General features: G+C 40.6%; 2 protein-coding genes across 9 annotated transcripts in view; one reads left to right on the top strand and one right to left on the bottom strand.

Moving 5' to 3' along the window:
• The window catches only part of cmss1 (cms1 ribosomal small subunit homolog), a 330,534-nt gene that overhangs the window by 214,209 nt on the left and 100,304 nt on the right, over positions 1-16,021 (bottom strand). For 3 of the 4 annotated variants that reach the window (XM_041211440.1, XM_041211442.1, XM_041211441.1), the window contains one exon: positions 3,019-3,057. The exons of the other annotated variant lie outside the window; for it this stretch is intronic. The gene's annotated coding sequence lies outside the window, so the exon portion shown is untranslated. The remainder of the gene's footprint in view (positions 1-3,018; positions 3,058-16,021) is intronic. 4 annotated transcript variants of the gene reach the window in all.
• The window catches only part of filip1l (filamin A interacting protein 1-like), a 254,298-nt gene that overhangs the window by 160,944 nt on the left and 77,333 nt on the right, over positions 1-16,021 (top strand). The gene's annotated exons all lie outside the window — the stretch shown is intronic.

Genomic DNA, 16,021 nt, shown 5'->3' with positions numbered 1-16,021 from the left:
CAAGATTGCTGTACAGGATTCTGCAGCTTCAGAAGTGCTAAAGATTCTGCCAAAACTTTTGTGCTGACCTCTAGCTCCGGAGGGAAGACTTTCAGCTGGGACTAAAGTATGGGTGTCAATTGACTTTCTTTCCTGGAAGGTACCAGTTCTTTAGCAGTGTGATCCTCTATGGACTCTAACCTGGCGTCGTAGAAGGCATCGTCTCTGGAAGATTCTTCCTGGATGCTGGGAGATAGGCTAGGCTAGGCAATACATTATTAGGTTCAGTGGAACTAAGATCTGAATGCTGCTCAGCCACTAGAAACACAGCTAAAAAAGACCACAAACACTCCATATGATGCGTCTATCAACTGGAAAGATAAATCATTCTCTAGGACCTCAACCTCCAAGAGATCAACTCATCGCAGCAAGGACTTCTTCCTCATCACTTCCTTCTAGGAAGAGCTAATTCAAGTCCAGCAAGTTTTCATGTGAAAGGTCACCATCTGCAGCAGTGCCCTCTGTACCCACCACCTCTGGCCTTACTTCATGAAGGACTGAGAAATTCATAACTTCAATCTTTGCCTTGGTTCTAGTGGATGGTGTCTCCATGAAAAAAGGGAACTTACTGTCGATTGTATAAACTTTCTTAGCTTCTGAAGGCTGAATTTCCACTGCTTCTAAATATAAGGTTGGAGATTGTTGCATGAAATACAATGAGTTATTCAAATGTTGAGCATCATCTGTTTTTTCTAGAATCCCTAGAAGTCTGCCAAAATCACCACTCAATAAGGATGTACTTTGTACAGAGAACACCAATGATCTGTTGTCCTTTATAATTAAGAGGAGCAATAATCCTACCTTTCGTTGGAAGGTTTATGCCACCTTGACCTTGTAATTGGACATCTGACGAATAAAGGGTCATCGGCAGAAGTTGAGATTATCTGCTAATATATTCAAAGCAGCTCCAGTATCAATTTTAAAGGTAGTATCAAAGCCTTGAACTTGCACTGTAACTGACCAATAGTCTGGACTAAGACTTCCCCTAGCAACTCAGTAATTTTGTTTTTATCTTGATTTTACATTTCTTGTTTCATAAATTCAAAATTGTTGGATTTGTAGAAATGCTTGAAATGTTCAATTTTGCAGCACTAGAAGCATTCTGTCGATCCTGCTGGGCAGTCCTGGTGTCAATGCTCAGCTTTTGCACCACAACACAAGCATCTTAAAATGGTTGCCGGCTTAAGAGTTTCCCATCCTTCTGCTTGGTTTGGCGGGCTTTCGTGTGGGTGTGAGCACTGCCTGTGGGCCTACCCAGTCAACGGAGTAATGTGAAGACGCAGAGTCACGCCGAATTATAGCCTGATTAAATCATCTAAGTTCGGCCTGCCTCACATACAGGGTTACTCGATCCCAAGTACAATCAACTTTAGCGTGCAGAAAGTCAGAGAGTTTTCCATCCCAGGCACCCACTGCTATGCGATCACAGATTAACTCGTCCTTCAGCAAGAACTAGCTAGGGAATATAGGTCAATTAGAATTAATTCAAATCGATTCCCCAGGTCGTTAGGACTGCTGGTTAAAACATGCTCGTTCAATTACCAAGTTTCTCTTCTGGCTAAAATAGCGTCAAAGCTTTAAGAGTGATCTCAAAGTCTGCAGCGGACTCCTACACTCCCTATTTTAAGAGAACATCATCCACTATTGGACCTACTGCATAAAGAAAAGAACTGAATTGAAGTTTTTGCTCTTTTTCACGAAGGCCTGATGCTGCTTGATACCGAACAAAATAGGTTTTCAAAATTTCCATTGCTGGCCTCTCTGTGGGCCCTCGAGGCAGTCAAACTGGCGGGGCTAGGACTGTGACTGCTCACCAGATTCAGTCATCGTTACCTCTCTCCAGTGTGCCTCCTCTTCCTGACTATATTTGTTGTGAGCGGCTATCAAGGTGTTCTCCACTCCGTGGTTTCTTCGATAACAGTGATGTGTTTTTTTTTACATTAATGTCTACACAGCTGCCACCATGTTCTGAGATGGTCCTTCTATCTTGGACTCTAGGCATGGAACTTGGTGAGTAGATAAACTGTAGATATACTCTGATATCTGCTTAACATTTGTTTATAAGTACTACATCTAGATAGGTTACAGAGTAGGCACTTTGCTCCTAGGCATGGTGGTCCAACCTCTTTCTCCTCTCTTTCTCGTATCTAACACATGACTGACTGATGTCAGTGGTACAGCGTAATCTACATTATAGATTAGCATATGCCATCTGTTAACCCTTTATACACCAAGCAGCAGGAGAACAACTCACTCTTGTTCACATTGGTGCTCTTTTGTCAAAACTTTTACATTGGCAATATTCAAATAGAACATCTATAACTGGAAAATTCCACTGCTATTCATTCATAACATTACTTCAATTATTCCAATTTTTAAAAAAATTTTGATCCTCAGCAACAGAGTAACTTATTGCGAGTAGGATGACAATTTTAATCTATGGCGATGGCACAGGGCTTCTTTGATGTAATTTTTCCACTTTTTTGTTTAATTTTTAACATGGTTTTCATTTAACTGAGTTTATAATATAGATTACAAAAAAATGGATGAGTCATAGGACTGCAACTTAATTTTGACCTTGTGAGGTTATCCATATACCACGAGAGAGTCACTCTCAAAGCTAATGGAATTTAACGCCAATTCATTCCAGCATTTCTCCTCTCCTAAATATCTATAAAGGGTGCCTAATCTGTAGGGTAATCTTCCTTCTTTGAATGAAAACACCCCCCACATAGTGAAGAATTAAACCCAGATGAGGTGATGTTAACTCTTCAGGCAATTTGATACAGATGACATTATAAAGCTACCCCCGTGACATTCTCTTCCCAGTTCACATGTACAGTACCTGTACATCTTTCCTGGGGTACTGAACCAGTGGTGCATTTTTATCTGATAAAAACCCAAGCATAAAAACAAATTAAGAACAATAACCAACAATTGCACAGCCATTCAGAGAAGCCTCACAAGAAATGAACTCACAGCTGGATGGATGGGGCTTTGCAGAAGATGTTTCCTTTGCTAGAATAAAGACCAAAAATAAGCATTTTAATACATTATATATTCAAAAGGAACATAAAGCCTACTTAAACCATAACAAATATTATACAGTAATAACTAATTACAACCCATGTCCTTTAATAGAATGTTTCCATTCAGATTTCAACAACAGAGATTAAATGAACATAGCCTGGAAAGAGGTGGAAAGCCACACGTTACTGAAAACATTAAATATAAAACAGAGGTTCCAAGCTATCAATCAAGTTTGACTGACCAATCCAAATGACAATGGAGATGCTGTCTTACAATATCCTTGATAAAGTTGTAGAATATTCCTTAACCTCACCTGCAGTTTGCTTCACCTGCTCAGTAATGCAAAATGCACCCATTACCCATTTTTCCAAGATTATTTAGATAAGGCATTAACAGATCTATGTGCACCATGTTTTGCTTAGACATAACATTACCAGATGCACATGTCCCATAAGACACAAAAGCTTTATTGAGGTTTGAGAAACACTTTCGTTCTGTCAATACAACTCAGAGCTCCTTCAGCATCCACGTAATAAAACTTTTGTTTCTGATCAGACTCATGCGGAGGAAGGAACAGTAATTTCCTGCTCAAAAGGAAATCAGGGAGTACCTCAGGCAGGAATTTTGAATATAGTTGAGGGATTGCAACTCTCAGGCCATATTTGATATGTCTGCTAATGAGCACCTGAAGTTTGTTAAATTGTCCAGCTAAACCAAGCTCCAACTGGAGGGATGTTTCTATGTGGAAATACATAGACTGACATGGAGAAACGTAGCTTATGCAGTCGTGAACTTAGGTGTCAGCAGAAGTTAAGACATACAAACCCATTTTACAAAACAGGATACGAAAGGATGTCTTCCCAGAGACGCTCCTCAGAAGATATTGAAAAGGTTGCCATGGTTACATTTCCTTGAAGACAACTTAGCTTTAAAGCTGTGATTACCAAATATTCTAAACTGTGAACAACCTTTAAAACACGTTATTGTAGTGAGTACAGTAGCAAGTGTATATGTGTGGTGACAGGATACGGATCATGCACAGCTGGTACCAGGCAATAAGTAAATCCACACCACTCATTGGAACTAACGACCCTCTAACTCCCAAACTGTATAGTGCAGTCCTAGGTTTTGTTCGCTGGTTAACCCTTTCCTTGGCTGATCCCAATTGCCCTTAACCATGGCAAAATCTGGATGACTGGGAAATGGGAATCCTTCCTGCTTGACACTTTTAGTGATTTGAATTCATTTTTTATCCACAGAAAGGATCTGGAATTGGGTTATGTTTAAGGTCTGTGTTTTGAAGAAAGTGAATTTGTACAAGGTTAAAGAGGGAAAGCCATAGACAATGGACTTGTAAGATGCGGACTGAAACAAGACATGTCAATTTACGAAATTGTTCAGCTCACAGCCTGCTTCGAACCAATGCAATAAAAGTCAACTGTCTTATTTCAGGTCCAATAGCAAGGACAGCCTGCATTCATTTTGAGAGTAGCAGAAATGTGCTTTTTAAATTCATGCCCCGTAGGAGGTTGGCAAAGTAATTGGCTTCATTGACAGGCCTGCGAGCAAAAATTAGTATCCAGAAGTTGCCACCTCATTCTCCTAGGCTATGAGCACATAGGGAGGAAGGGTTACATTGACAAACCTGTTTTAAGGAACAAACTTAGGTACAAAGACCCAGGCCTGAAGATGGAATCTAAATAAAGTGCAAAAGATCAGTTTAATGGTTAGTAGTAGCCTGAAAGAATTTTTTTTTAATTCATTCATGGGATGTAGGTGTCACTAGCTAGGCCAGCATTTATTGCCCATCCCTAATTGCCTTTGAGAAGATGGTGGTGAGCTGCCTTCGTGAACTGTTGCAGTCCACGTCGTGTAGGTACACCGACGGTACTGTTAGGGAGGGGGTTCCAAGATTTTGACCCAGCAACAGTGAAGGAACAGCAATATATTTCCAAGTCAGGATGGTTAGTGACTTGGAGAGGAACCTCCAGGAGGTAGTATTCCCATCTATCTGCTGCCCTTGACCTTCTAGGTGGCAGTGGTCGTGGGTTTGGAAGGTGCTGTCTAGGGAGCCTTGATGAATTCCTGCAGTGCATCTTGTAGATGGTGTACACTGCTGCTACTGTGTGTCGGTGGTGGAGGGACTGAATGTTTGTGGATGTGGTGCCAATCAAGTGGACTGCTTTGTCCTGGACAGTGTCCAACTTCTTCAGTGTTATGGAAGCTGCACTCATCCAGGCAAGTGGGAGTATTCCATCACACTCCTGACTTGTGCTTTGTAGGTGGTAGACAGGCTTTGGGGAGTCAGGAGGTGAGTTACGTGTCGCACGATGCCTGCCCCTGATCTGCTCTTGGAGTCACGATATTTATATGGCTAGTCCAGTTCTGTTTCTGGTCAATCGTGACCCCCAGGATGTTGATAGTGGAGGATCCAGTGATGGTAATACCATTGAACATCAAGGGGCGATGGTTGGATTCTCTCTTGCTGGAGATGGTCATTGCCTGACACTTGTGTGATGCCAATGTTACTTGCCACTTGTCAGCCCAAGCCTGGGTATTGTCCAACTCTTACTGCATTTGGACATGGACTGCTTCAGTGTCTGAGGAGTCGTGAATGGTGCCGCACATTGTGCAATCATCAGTGAACATCCCCACTACTGACCGTATGATGGAAAGAAGGTCACTGATGAAGCAGCTGAAGATGGTTGGGCCTAGGACACTACCCTGAGGAACTCCTGCAGTGATGTCCTGGAGCTGAAATAACTGACCGCCAACAACCACAACCATCTTCCTTTGTGCTAGGTATAACTCCAACCAGCGGCGAGTTTTCCCCCTGATTCCCAATGACTTCAGTTTTACTGGGGCTCCTTGAAGATACACTCAGTCAAATACTGCCTTGATGTCAAGGGGCAGTCACTCTCACCTCACCTTGGGAGTTCAGCTCTTTTATCCATGTTTGAACAAGGCTGTAATAAGGACAAGAGCTGAGTGGCCCTGGCGGAACATAAACTGGGCATCAGTGAGCAGGTTATTGCTAAGCAAGTGCCGCTTGATAGCACTATTGATGACCGCTTCCGTTACTTTACTGATGATCGAGAGTAGACTGATGGGGCGGTAATTTGCCGGATTTGTCCTACTTTTTATTAGTAGGACATACCTGCGCAATTTTCCACATAGCCAGGTAGATGCCAGTAGCTGTACTGGAACAGTTTGGCTAGGGGCGCCGCACGTTCTAGAGCACAAGTCTTCAGTACTATTGCCGGAATATTGTCAGAGCCTTTAGCCTTTGCACCATCCAATGCCTTCAAATATCATGTGGAGTGAATCGAATTGGCTGAAGACTGGCATCTGTGATGCTGGGAACCTCCAGAGGAGGCCAAGATGGATCATCCACTCGGCACTTCTGGCTGAAGATTGCAGCAAATGCTTCAGCCTTGTCTTTTGCACTGCTGTGCTGGGCTCCTCCATCATTGAGGATGGGGATATTTGTGGAGCCTCCTTCTCCAGTGAGTTGTTTAATTGTCCACCACCATTCACGACTGGATGTAGCAGGACTGCAGAGCTTAGATCTGATCTGTTGGTTGTGGGGTCCGTCTATCACATGCTGCTTATGCTGTTTGGCACGCAAGTAGTCCTGTGCTGTAGCTTCACCAGGTTTACACCTCATTTTTAGGTACGCCTGGTGCTGCTCCTGACCTGCCCTCCTGCAGTCTTCATTGAACCAGGGTTGATCCCCTGGCTTGATGGTGATGGTAGAATGGGAGATTTGCCAGGCCATGAGGTTACAGATTGTGTTCAAGTACAATTCTGCTGCTGCTGATGGCCCTCAGCATTTCATGAATATGCCCAGTCTTGAGTTGCTAAATCTGTTTGAAACGTTTAACATGGCGGTAATGCCTTACAACACAATAGAGGGTAGCCTCGATGTGAAGGCGAGACTTCGTCTCCATGGTGACTGTGCGGTGGTCACTGCTACTGATACTGTCATGGACAGATGCATCTGCAGCAGGCAGGTTGGTGAGGATGATGTTAGGTATATTTTTTCCTCTTGTTGGTTCCCTCTCCACCTGCCGCAGGCCCAGTCTAGCAGCTATGTCCTTTAGGACTTGGCCAGCTCGGTCAGTAGTGGCGCTACCAAACCACTCTTGGTGGTTCTGGGTGATTAGCATTGAAGTCCCCCACCCAGAGTACATTCTGTGCCTTTTACTCCCAGAGGCAATAGCTACTTGCATGCTCAAGCTTGAGCTCCAGGCAACTGAAGACAAGGCTACCAATGGTGAAGCAAATAAAATCAGAGAAACACAAGAAGCCAGAATTAGAGGAACTCAGATATCTTCACAGTTGTGGGGCTGCAAGAGATTACAGAGATAAGGAGGGGTGAGGCCACAGAGTGATTCAAAAACAAGGGTGAGAATTTTAAAACCAGGACTTTGCTTTACTGGGAATGCGAGTTGCTGTGAGTTAGCACATGGGCAGCAGAATTTTGGATGACAAGTTTATTGAGAGTAGAATGTGGAAAGAACGTGGGTGACCAGCCAGGGGTCTGTTGGAATAGTCATAATGACAGCATGAACAAGGGTTTCAGCAGTAGATGAACTGAGACAAAGTGAAGTTATAGAGGTGGAAATAGGTGATCTTAGTGATGGCGCAAATATGAAGTTGGAAATTCATCTCGAGATCAAATGTGACACCAGTATTGCAAACAGACAAGCTTAATCTCAGGCTGCTGTCATGGAGAGAGATGCCGTCAGTAGCTAAGGAACAGAGGAAATGTCTGCTCATCCAGTACTGGATGTCAGGTAAGCAGTCTAATAATTTAGCAACTGTAAAGGAGTCAAGAGATGAGGTGATGAGGTAAAGCTCATCTAGGTAACTGAAGACAAGGCTACCAATGGTGAAGCAAATAAAATCAGAGAAACATAAGAAGCCTGAGTTAGAGGAACTCAAATATCTTCGCAGTTGTGGGGCTGCAAGAGATTACAGAGATAGGGAGGGGTGAGGCCACAGAGTGATTCAAAAACAAGGGTGAGAATTTTAAAACCAGGACTTTGCTTTACTGGGAATGTGAGTTGCTGTGAGTTAGCACATGGGCAGTAGAGTTCTGGATGACAAGTTTATTGAGGGTAGAATGTCACCAGTGTACATGTGAAAACTAATGCTCTACCTTCAGATGATGTCACCAAGGGGCAGCATGTAGATAAGAAATAGGACAGGGTCAAGGATAGATCCTTAGGGGACATCAGAGTTAAGGGTTCAGGAGCAGGAAGAGAGCAAGTGATTCTCCAGCAGGTGAGAGCAGTCCCACCCAGCTGGACAACAGTGGAGAGGTCTACACTCTACACCTCTCCACTCACTTTCCTCCTTTAGGACATTTCTTAAAACCTATCACTTTGACCAAGCTTTTGGTCATCTGACCAATTAGCTCCTTATGTGGCTCAGTGACATGCTTTACTTTATAGTGCTTGAGATGTTTCATTACACTCTGTATAAATTTATGTTGTTGTTGTTATTATTTCCCACTCTCCTCTTAAAACTTTTTACTGTTAGCTTTGATCCCTTGCAATCTTTTTCTCATATTTACATTTTGCACCTCAACACTTTTTGTATCCCTTGGTTGCTTTAAGTAGCTCTCCCAGTCCACTAAATTTCTTTGCTTTTGTGTAAGTCTTCTTTTAGCTTGATACTGTACCTTAACTCATTTGTTGACCATGATTGCTTTACTACACAAGTTGAGATTTTTCCTTTTATGTACTGGTTTTGTATTATACCAAATACTACTTTAAATGCATCTCATTGCTTGTCAATTTACCATTTAATAGTCCAGTCCAGTTTACTGTCATCAGTTTATGTCTCATCCCTTCGAAGTTTATGGAAAAAAAAACCCTTGGTTTATGATTCTTCCTTGCCAGTGTCAAATTCAACCATATCGTCACTGCTCCCATACTGTCAGATTGTAAATTACTTCCTTTTCGTTACACATCACTTCAACCTAGTATTCCCTTGTCAGTTCTAAAAACATACTAATCCAGAAAACTGTCCTGAATACACTCTCAAAATTCGTGCCTTGATGATTTGCTGTTCAGCTTCTTCCCATCTATCTGAAAATTAAAATCATCTATTGTAACCTACATTATTTTTGCTAGATGCTTCTGTGATGTCTATTTATTCCTCCTGCTATTACATCATTCCCACAGGCAACCAGAACTTTATATCCTTTGCTGTTCCTTAAATCTACCAAACTGTCTCTACTGCCTGCTCACCTTACTGAAATCCCTCTTTTCTTCTGCTGTAATTATGTCTTTTATCAATATTACTACTCCACCTCCTTTTACATTTTTCCTGTCATTTCTGTAGTCTGGAGTCTGGTCTCTATAAAGGTTACTACATCATACCTTTGAAGATGAATTTGCTTGTTTTACTCCTTATGCTATACGAAGTGTGCAAACATTTATTTAGATTACTGACCCCACCTGCCCAAGTGATAACATAACGTAGGCCTATCAGCCCCGATGCCTTTTCTGCCATTCAATGAGTGGGTGGATTATCATGACTTGATAATGTTGAAGTGAAAAAAGACCCTAGTCTCACTTTTTTCCTCACAAAGTTATAGTTGCTACTCTGGATAAAATAATCTCAAGGTGAACTAAGACTGTCACTTGTCAAGTAACTATATACTGCAGGAGATACAACAGCCAATCTGACCCAAAATGAATCTAAATCAGATTTTAGGAGTAAGTGTAAAACCAGCAAAGTCGTACAAATTACATGTGAAACTGGAGGATTACTATGTCAGAGCATTATTAATAAACCAACTCATTACATTTATTTAGTATGTGTGCAAATGACACAAGCTATTGTGATCCAATGTGTTCCATTTGTGTGGGGGTAAAATTGATTTCCAACAACTGTTTCTTGTACATACAAAACAAATTTAAGTCTTTGTACCATCTGACAGAACACTTTTATCTGCAATTCCACAGCACCTAGAAGCGCCAAAGTGTTTACAAAACTTTTTCATTTGTGGTTTTCCTGAGGGAGTAGTAAAGTGAAAGGAAAAAGCTGTACATACATTACACCATTTGTACCTTCCTGAAACAAATATTAAATAGGAAAATAACTAGTCAGCTAATAGTTTCTCTAAGAATAAAGGAAATGATCTAATGTAAGGCAACTTAATTTAAATGGACAAGAACATGGAACCTCCGTATAAGGCACCAGTGCAGGAAGTGGCAGACAAGTTGAGACAAATTGTTAACCACAGACAGTACAACACGTCCAACATTGGGGCAGCTCTGGAAGCTCACAGACTTTGAGCTGCCAGTTTCTACATGGCACAGAATAAAATGAGGAAAAGCAGTAATAAATCTGATTCTTACAAAAGGAACAATTCTTTCTCCACCTCCCTCCACCCATTTTTCCTTCTCAAGGCATTGAATCATCTTGAGTATCATTCAGTGAGTGCCTGGTAGTGCCTTGTCCAAATGGCCATCTTTAAAAACAAATCAGAGCTGACACAATTTGCAATGAAGATCTATTTAACCACAGGTCACGTTAGACAGCATAACTCTAAATTAACTGAATATATGTTGTTCCAGCTACACTGGAAACTAGGGTTCCTAACCCTCCTGCTTTTGGCTAGAGTTTAAAGGAATAGGCAATTGGTCTCCTGCGTGCTGCTGCTGGCAACTCTGGAAGAATGGCCCCAGTAAACATGGTTTGCGCATGTGCAGTACTCTAGCTGTCTTGAATTGCAGTCAATTTGCATTGGCTGAGTTCCGCTGGTCTCCCCCTTATTTGGAATGAACCACTTCATTACCAGGTTTTGGAAATGATGACATCAGGGTCAATTAAAATCGCCTGAAAACTCCATGGGCTGGATTTTTGTGGAGTTGTGGAGAGTCCAAAATGACGGATGTACTTCCGATCAGAAAGTCTGCCCCCACATATGGCAGAAACCATTTTCGCTGAGGGGGATTGGTGCGGGAGGTGACTCCCGAATGTCAGAAACCCAAACTCAGCAGGACCATTTGAACTCAGTGCTGAAACAAGAGCCTTAAACCATAGTGTGTGAGTTACAATTTTTTTTGTGCTGGCGTAAATGCTCTTGAAGGGTGAATAAGGTCCATAGAACTGTCAAACTGTCAAGTTATTTAAATAGCCAAGCTTTTAAAAATTGAAAAAGAAACCTGCCTGCCTGTGTCCGAAACTCGAAAAAAAATCTGTTCTAGCAGCTTCAATAGATGTTTATTGACATAAGTCTAAGAGCTATCATTACAGTATTATTAATGCTTGCCACAACCCATCATTATCATAGTGTGGGTAAGTTCAGTTTGATCGACAGCTCAAAGAGGTTATTAAAAATTCGCTGTCTTTGATGTGGGGTTATGAATACAAATGTTTGTTTTTTATAAGGAATTAAGTATTTGAGAGGTTTTAAATGTATTAAATGGGCAATCATGAATAAGAGATTTTTTTATACAGTGAAGTCTGTAATACATATTTAGAACTTTATTTTATTTAATCTCAGCATGGCTCCTGAGGCCTGCCCATGGTGGATGCAGGGTAAGTTGGCTTGGAAGATGTAAGGGCAAAGGTTGTTGACAACAAGTTGGCATAGGGGTTATAAGGGGCTGTGGGGTGGGTGGGAGTCATGAGTTGGCACTAAGCTGGCATATAGGCTACAAGGTGCCGTGGGGGTGAGTAGGGGGGGGACCATGAGCTAGCATAGATGGTGTGAGAGGCCACTAGGGATGCATTGACCTTAGCTCACATGTGTGGGCATCGGGGTGAGGGTGCATAAGGGGTGAGGGTTAAAGGGCCTAATGTCTAAGAAAACAACTGGGACAAAGTCCCAGAGAACTGAGGTGGGCCTTTTAAGTAGCCTGCCTCGGCACTCAGCAGCCCCTGTGCCTGACCCTATCCTGCACCCATTCCCCTGGAATGAAGATTGCCCCCATTTAGAGCACCCCCCACTTGACCTGAGGCAGGTGTGGCAAGTTGGGAAATTTCCCAGCTTAGTCCCCAACACCCCGCCCCCCCATTCCCAATCAGGAATGGAAATCCAGGCCATGTGTCTTGAGAGAGTAACACAAGTTTGAAAAGGAGATAGTCTACTGTTGTAATATAGGAAACGTGGCAATGGATTTTTGCATAGCAAGTCCACACAAAAAGCAATGAGATTAAGATTGAATTGTTCTTTTGCAATCATTGTGATCAATACTGTTACAAAAGTTGTTTTTATTTAAACATTACTCGTCCTTGAATCTTTCTATTCTTTTGTGTACTTTGATTTATAAAGTGTCACTCCAAAAACAAAAAGTCAAATATTTTATTCAGGGCTTGATACTAAGACAAGATAAACAAGGTCAACTAAGGCAAATGTAATAACATTGCAAACAGCGAACAAATGTCATATGATTAAACATCATGAATGGTGTCACACAATTGAATCCTCAGAAATATGGCAAACCAAAGCTGGAAATCCTATTGGAAACAACCTATCAACATAAACAAAGCAGTTGCACCAGCTGTTAGCCCCTAAGGCCACACTTTAAAACTGTTTCTTCAAGGGCTTCTGAAATACAGAGCTAACAAAGTATCATTCCAAACTCACTCTAGGTAAGGAACCATTTTCCACTCTTTTTATGCAACCATTTCTTTTCTCAGATGAACCTATAAAAACCAAGACAGTTCTGAAAAGCTGGCATAGTGGTGCTAAGTAAAAATGCTATTGTATCACGTAATTATTGGACAACGCTATGTCAAATATGTTTAGATTCTTCTATTGAAAAATCTAGACAATGGATCAAATTCCAACATGCAGAATGCTGCTATGGTTGAAAACAGTGGAAAAGAAAGTAAATCAGGAGATAGTAGGTGAGATCAAGGTTGGGTTCTAAAACCCTAAAGATTGTTGAAAAGGGGAAAGGCAGAGAGAAGTAAGTAGTATCATATTTTTAAAGGTCTTGAAAGAGTGAGTTAGAAAAGGAAACAGTACAAAAGGATTATGATTGCAATGCAACGAGAATGCAGGGAGAAACAAGAGGATGTAACGCGTTTGGTTCTTAAGATGAGGAAGGGGGAAAAGTTCAGAAATGAATATTTAGTAGGTGTTTGGGCTTAAGAATGGTGGAAAGCAATGTTCCTTCCAATTTTTCTTTGCTTTGCACAGCCCGTTTGTTGCTTCCTTCCTTATTTTATGTTGTTCTCTCAACACACATGGGCCTGAATATTTGCTCCCCTGAGGCAAGCGCGCCGAGCTGGGAAATTTCCCGGCTTACTGCACCCGCCTCAGGAAAAAGTGCCCCAAATTATGGGATATTTGTTCTGGGGGTGGAGGGGGGGGTGTGGTTGGTGGCGGAACAGGGTGTGTGATGGAGTCGGGCCCACTGCTCCCCAGACACAGGAGGCGGCAGCAGGGGCTGCCGAGTCACCAAGTAGGCTGTTTAAAAAGGTTTTTTTGTCTGAGCTGTTTTCTTAAATGTTAGGCTCACTAGCCCTCACCCCTCATCTCACCTTGGCCTCACCTTGTACTACCTCCTGGTCTACCTTCTTTTCTACTGTTTTCAATCTTAGCAGTATTCCATTGTTGAGCTTTGGTCCATTATCTATATTTCTCAATATAAGAATCTAAACATTTGCTTGATCCGTTATTATTTAATATTTACATGAGACTATAGCAGTGCGACTTTGTATTATGGTGCCAGTTTTTCAGAACTGCCTTCACATGACAAGAGTCCCTATAAAAGTAATACATATCAAATTGCCTGATTTCTCAATCTTCAAGCATTGTTGCTACTAAGATTTACATAATATACAATCTGAACATGCCTACAATTTTAAAAAATGTCATTTAAAAAACAAAAACAAAAATAGCTGCAAAATCTCAGCAGGTCTGATAGCATCTGGGGAGAGGAATACACAGTTCGAGTCCATATGACTCATTTTAAAAAGTTGTACTTCAACACTCCAAACACAATGTCTGACCTTCGTAATAAAAAGAGTTCTTTAGCTTTGAAGAGAATTAAAAATTCTAAAAGCATAAACAATTTTTGTGTATAGCTTGGGGGCAGGTGAGGAGAGGGTGGCAGGGAGAAGGGGAACAATTTTGTTAATAATGCCCATTTCATTATCAATCACAATGATGTGTCACAGTGACCATTTTTATCTCATAAACCTTTGGATCAACTAGCAACTTGTAGTATTTAATTTTTTAAAATAAATCAGTTGGTTGTCACTTAATCACTCCAACATTGTTGAATTAGACTCTCAAATTGAATGCCGGGGAACATATTTAAAATGTCAGCAGAACTTTATGAACCAACCATACAACTTTATAGCACCTGAGAGATTTGATTATTCTAAATTAAACCTGATGTACATGGACCCATTGTTTGATGCACATTAAAAGGACATTAAAACTTGCAAGTTCACTGGATTTTTTTGGGTATTACTACACTTGTTTTTAAAGTTCTCTCATACAAAGTATTTTCAAATCTCAGAACATATTAAATGAATTTATGATCGAGTTGAAATAACTTGTTTCATTTCTTTGAATTTGCTGACTGAAAGATATCTAGTAATTTATTTAAAGTTGAGTATTAAGTAAATTAATTATTGAGTTTAAATAATAGCAGTAAATTGTTACTTTTTTCCTCAGATTAAAGGCAAAGCACAATAATTTATTTAAACACCCAGAAATATTTAATAAACTTGTATACCAAACATATTTAATAGACTTTAAAAATAAAATAAATTGAAAAATATCTTTGCAATACTATCAGGATGAAATGTGCGATATTAGTATACAAATACGTCAATGCATTATGAAATTCGCCTGTTCACTATTTTAATCAAGACATTAAATAACTTCTTCTAATCTCATGTAAAAAAACTTATGTGCTGAGAATGCACCACACAATATCAGCCATATACGTTTTTGATGGGACGCAGTTGGGAAAATGAGAAACGTCCAAGTTTCTAAAAGCTTCCATTTTCTGCCCCATCTTGCCTTCAAGAGCACCCATTATTGTATCAATTTAAACTGTATATACAGTGCTAGTTGTGCTTTAATAGTGTGCACGGTTTTATTTGCTGAAATACTACATCGGTAAAATTGTATAACATTCAGCATTTAAGGAATAGAGAATGGTGGTGTTTTTTAAATGTCTACTTTTCAAGCTTTAGAGTCAAAATATGTCAACCAGCTTTATGTCATCCGCCAATCCATTTTTTCTTTGCTTTGTTCCTACTACCAACTAATCCAACTTATAAAACAAAACCCTCTTTTTTTATTTGTTCATGAGATGCGGCCATCGCCGGCTAGATCACCATTTATTGCCCATCCTTAATTACCTATGACAGTGTATAGTGCAACAAGCTGGCGGTTATACCTTCAACACAGATTATGTTGAAAGCACAGTACTTTCTCAGAAACTGAAAAGTTGGGAAATAAAACCTGTTTGTTTAAAAAAGCCATGGGCATTGTGCATATGCTATATATGTACATGCGTGACATGATTCCTGAACTGGAAGAACAACTTCAGTAAATGCTACATTACCAGTACAAGAGCTTAGGAGAGCTTAGATAAAACATCCCATGTTGGGTTCCACAGAGAGGGTCTTGTAGAATTTACTCCATTTATAGTTTGCATTTTGGGACCAAATGATTCATTTACTGGCTTTTGTTTGCTGTTGTAAATGGGATATCAATCTCTCCCCTCTCCATAATTAGACCTGATCCATCATAACTAATTTGCTGAACAGTTGGTAAAATTACATCACAAAAGCAATAACAAAAATCAATTTATACATGCAGGTGTATCACACTAAAATACATTGAGAACACGAGTATAAACATATTCAGCGTCAATCTCTATGCACCGATTTGAATCCAAAGGGAGAAGAAAATTGCAATCTTACTAGCTTAAAGCATCATCTAAGTTTTCTTTTC

The sequence above is a fragment of the Carcharodon carcharias genome, chromosome 18, assembly GCF_017639515.1.
Source record: "Carcharodon carcharias isolate sCarCar2 chromosome 18, sCarCar2.pri, whole genome shotgun sequence".
NCBI classification, from domain to species: domain Eukaryota; kingdom Metazoa; phylum Chordata; class Chondrichthyes; order Lamniformes; family Lamnidae; genus Carcharodon; species Carcharodon carcharias.
Note: the sequence above shows the minus strand (reverse complement) of the source record. Positions and strands in the feature narration are given on the sequence as shown.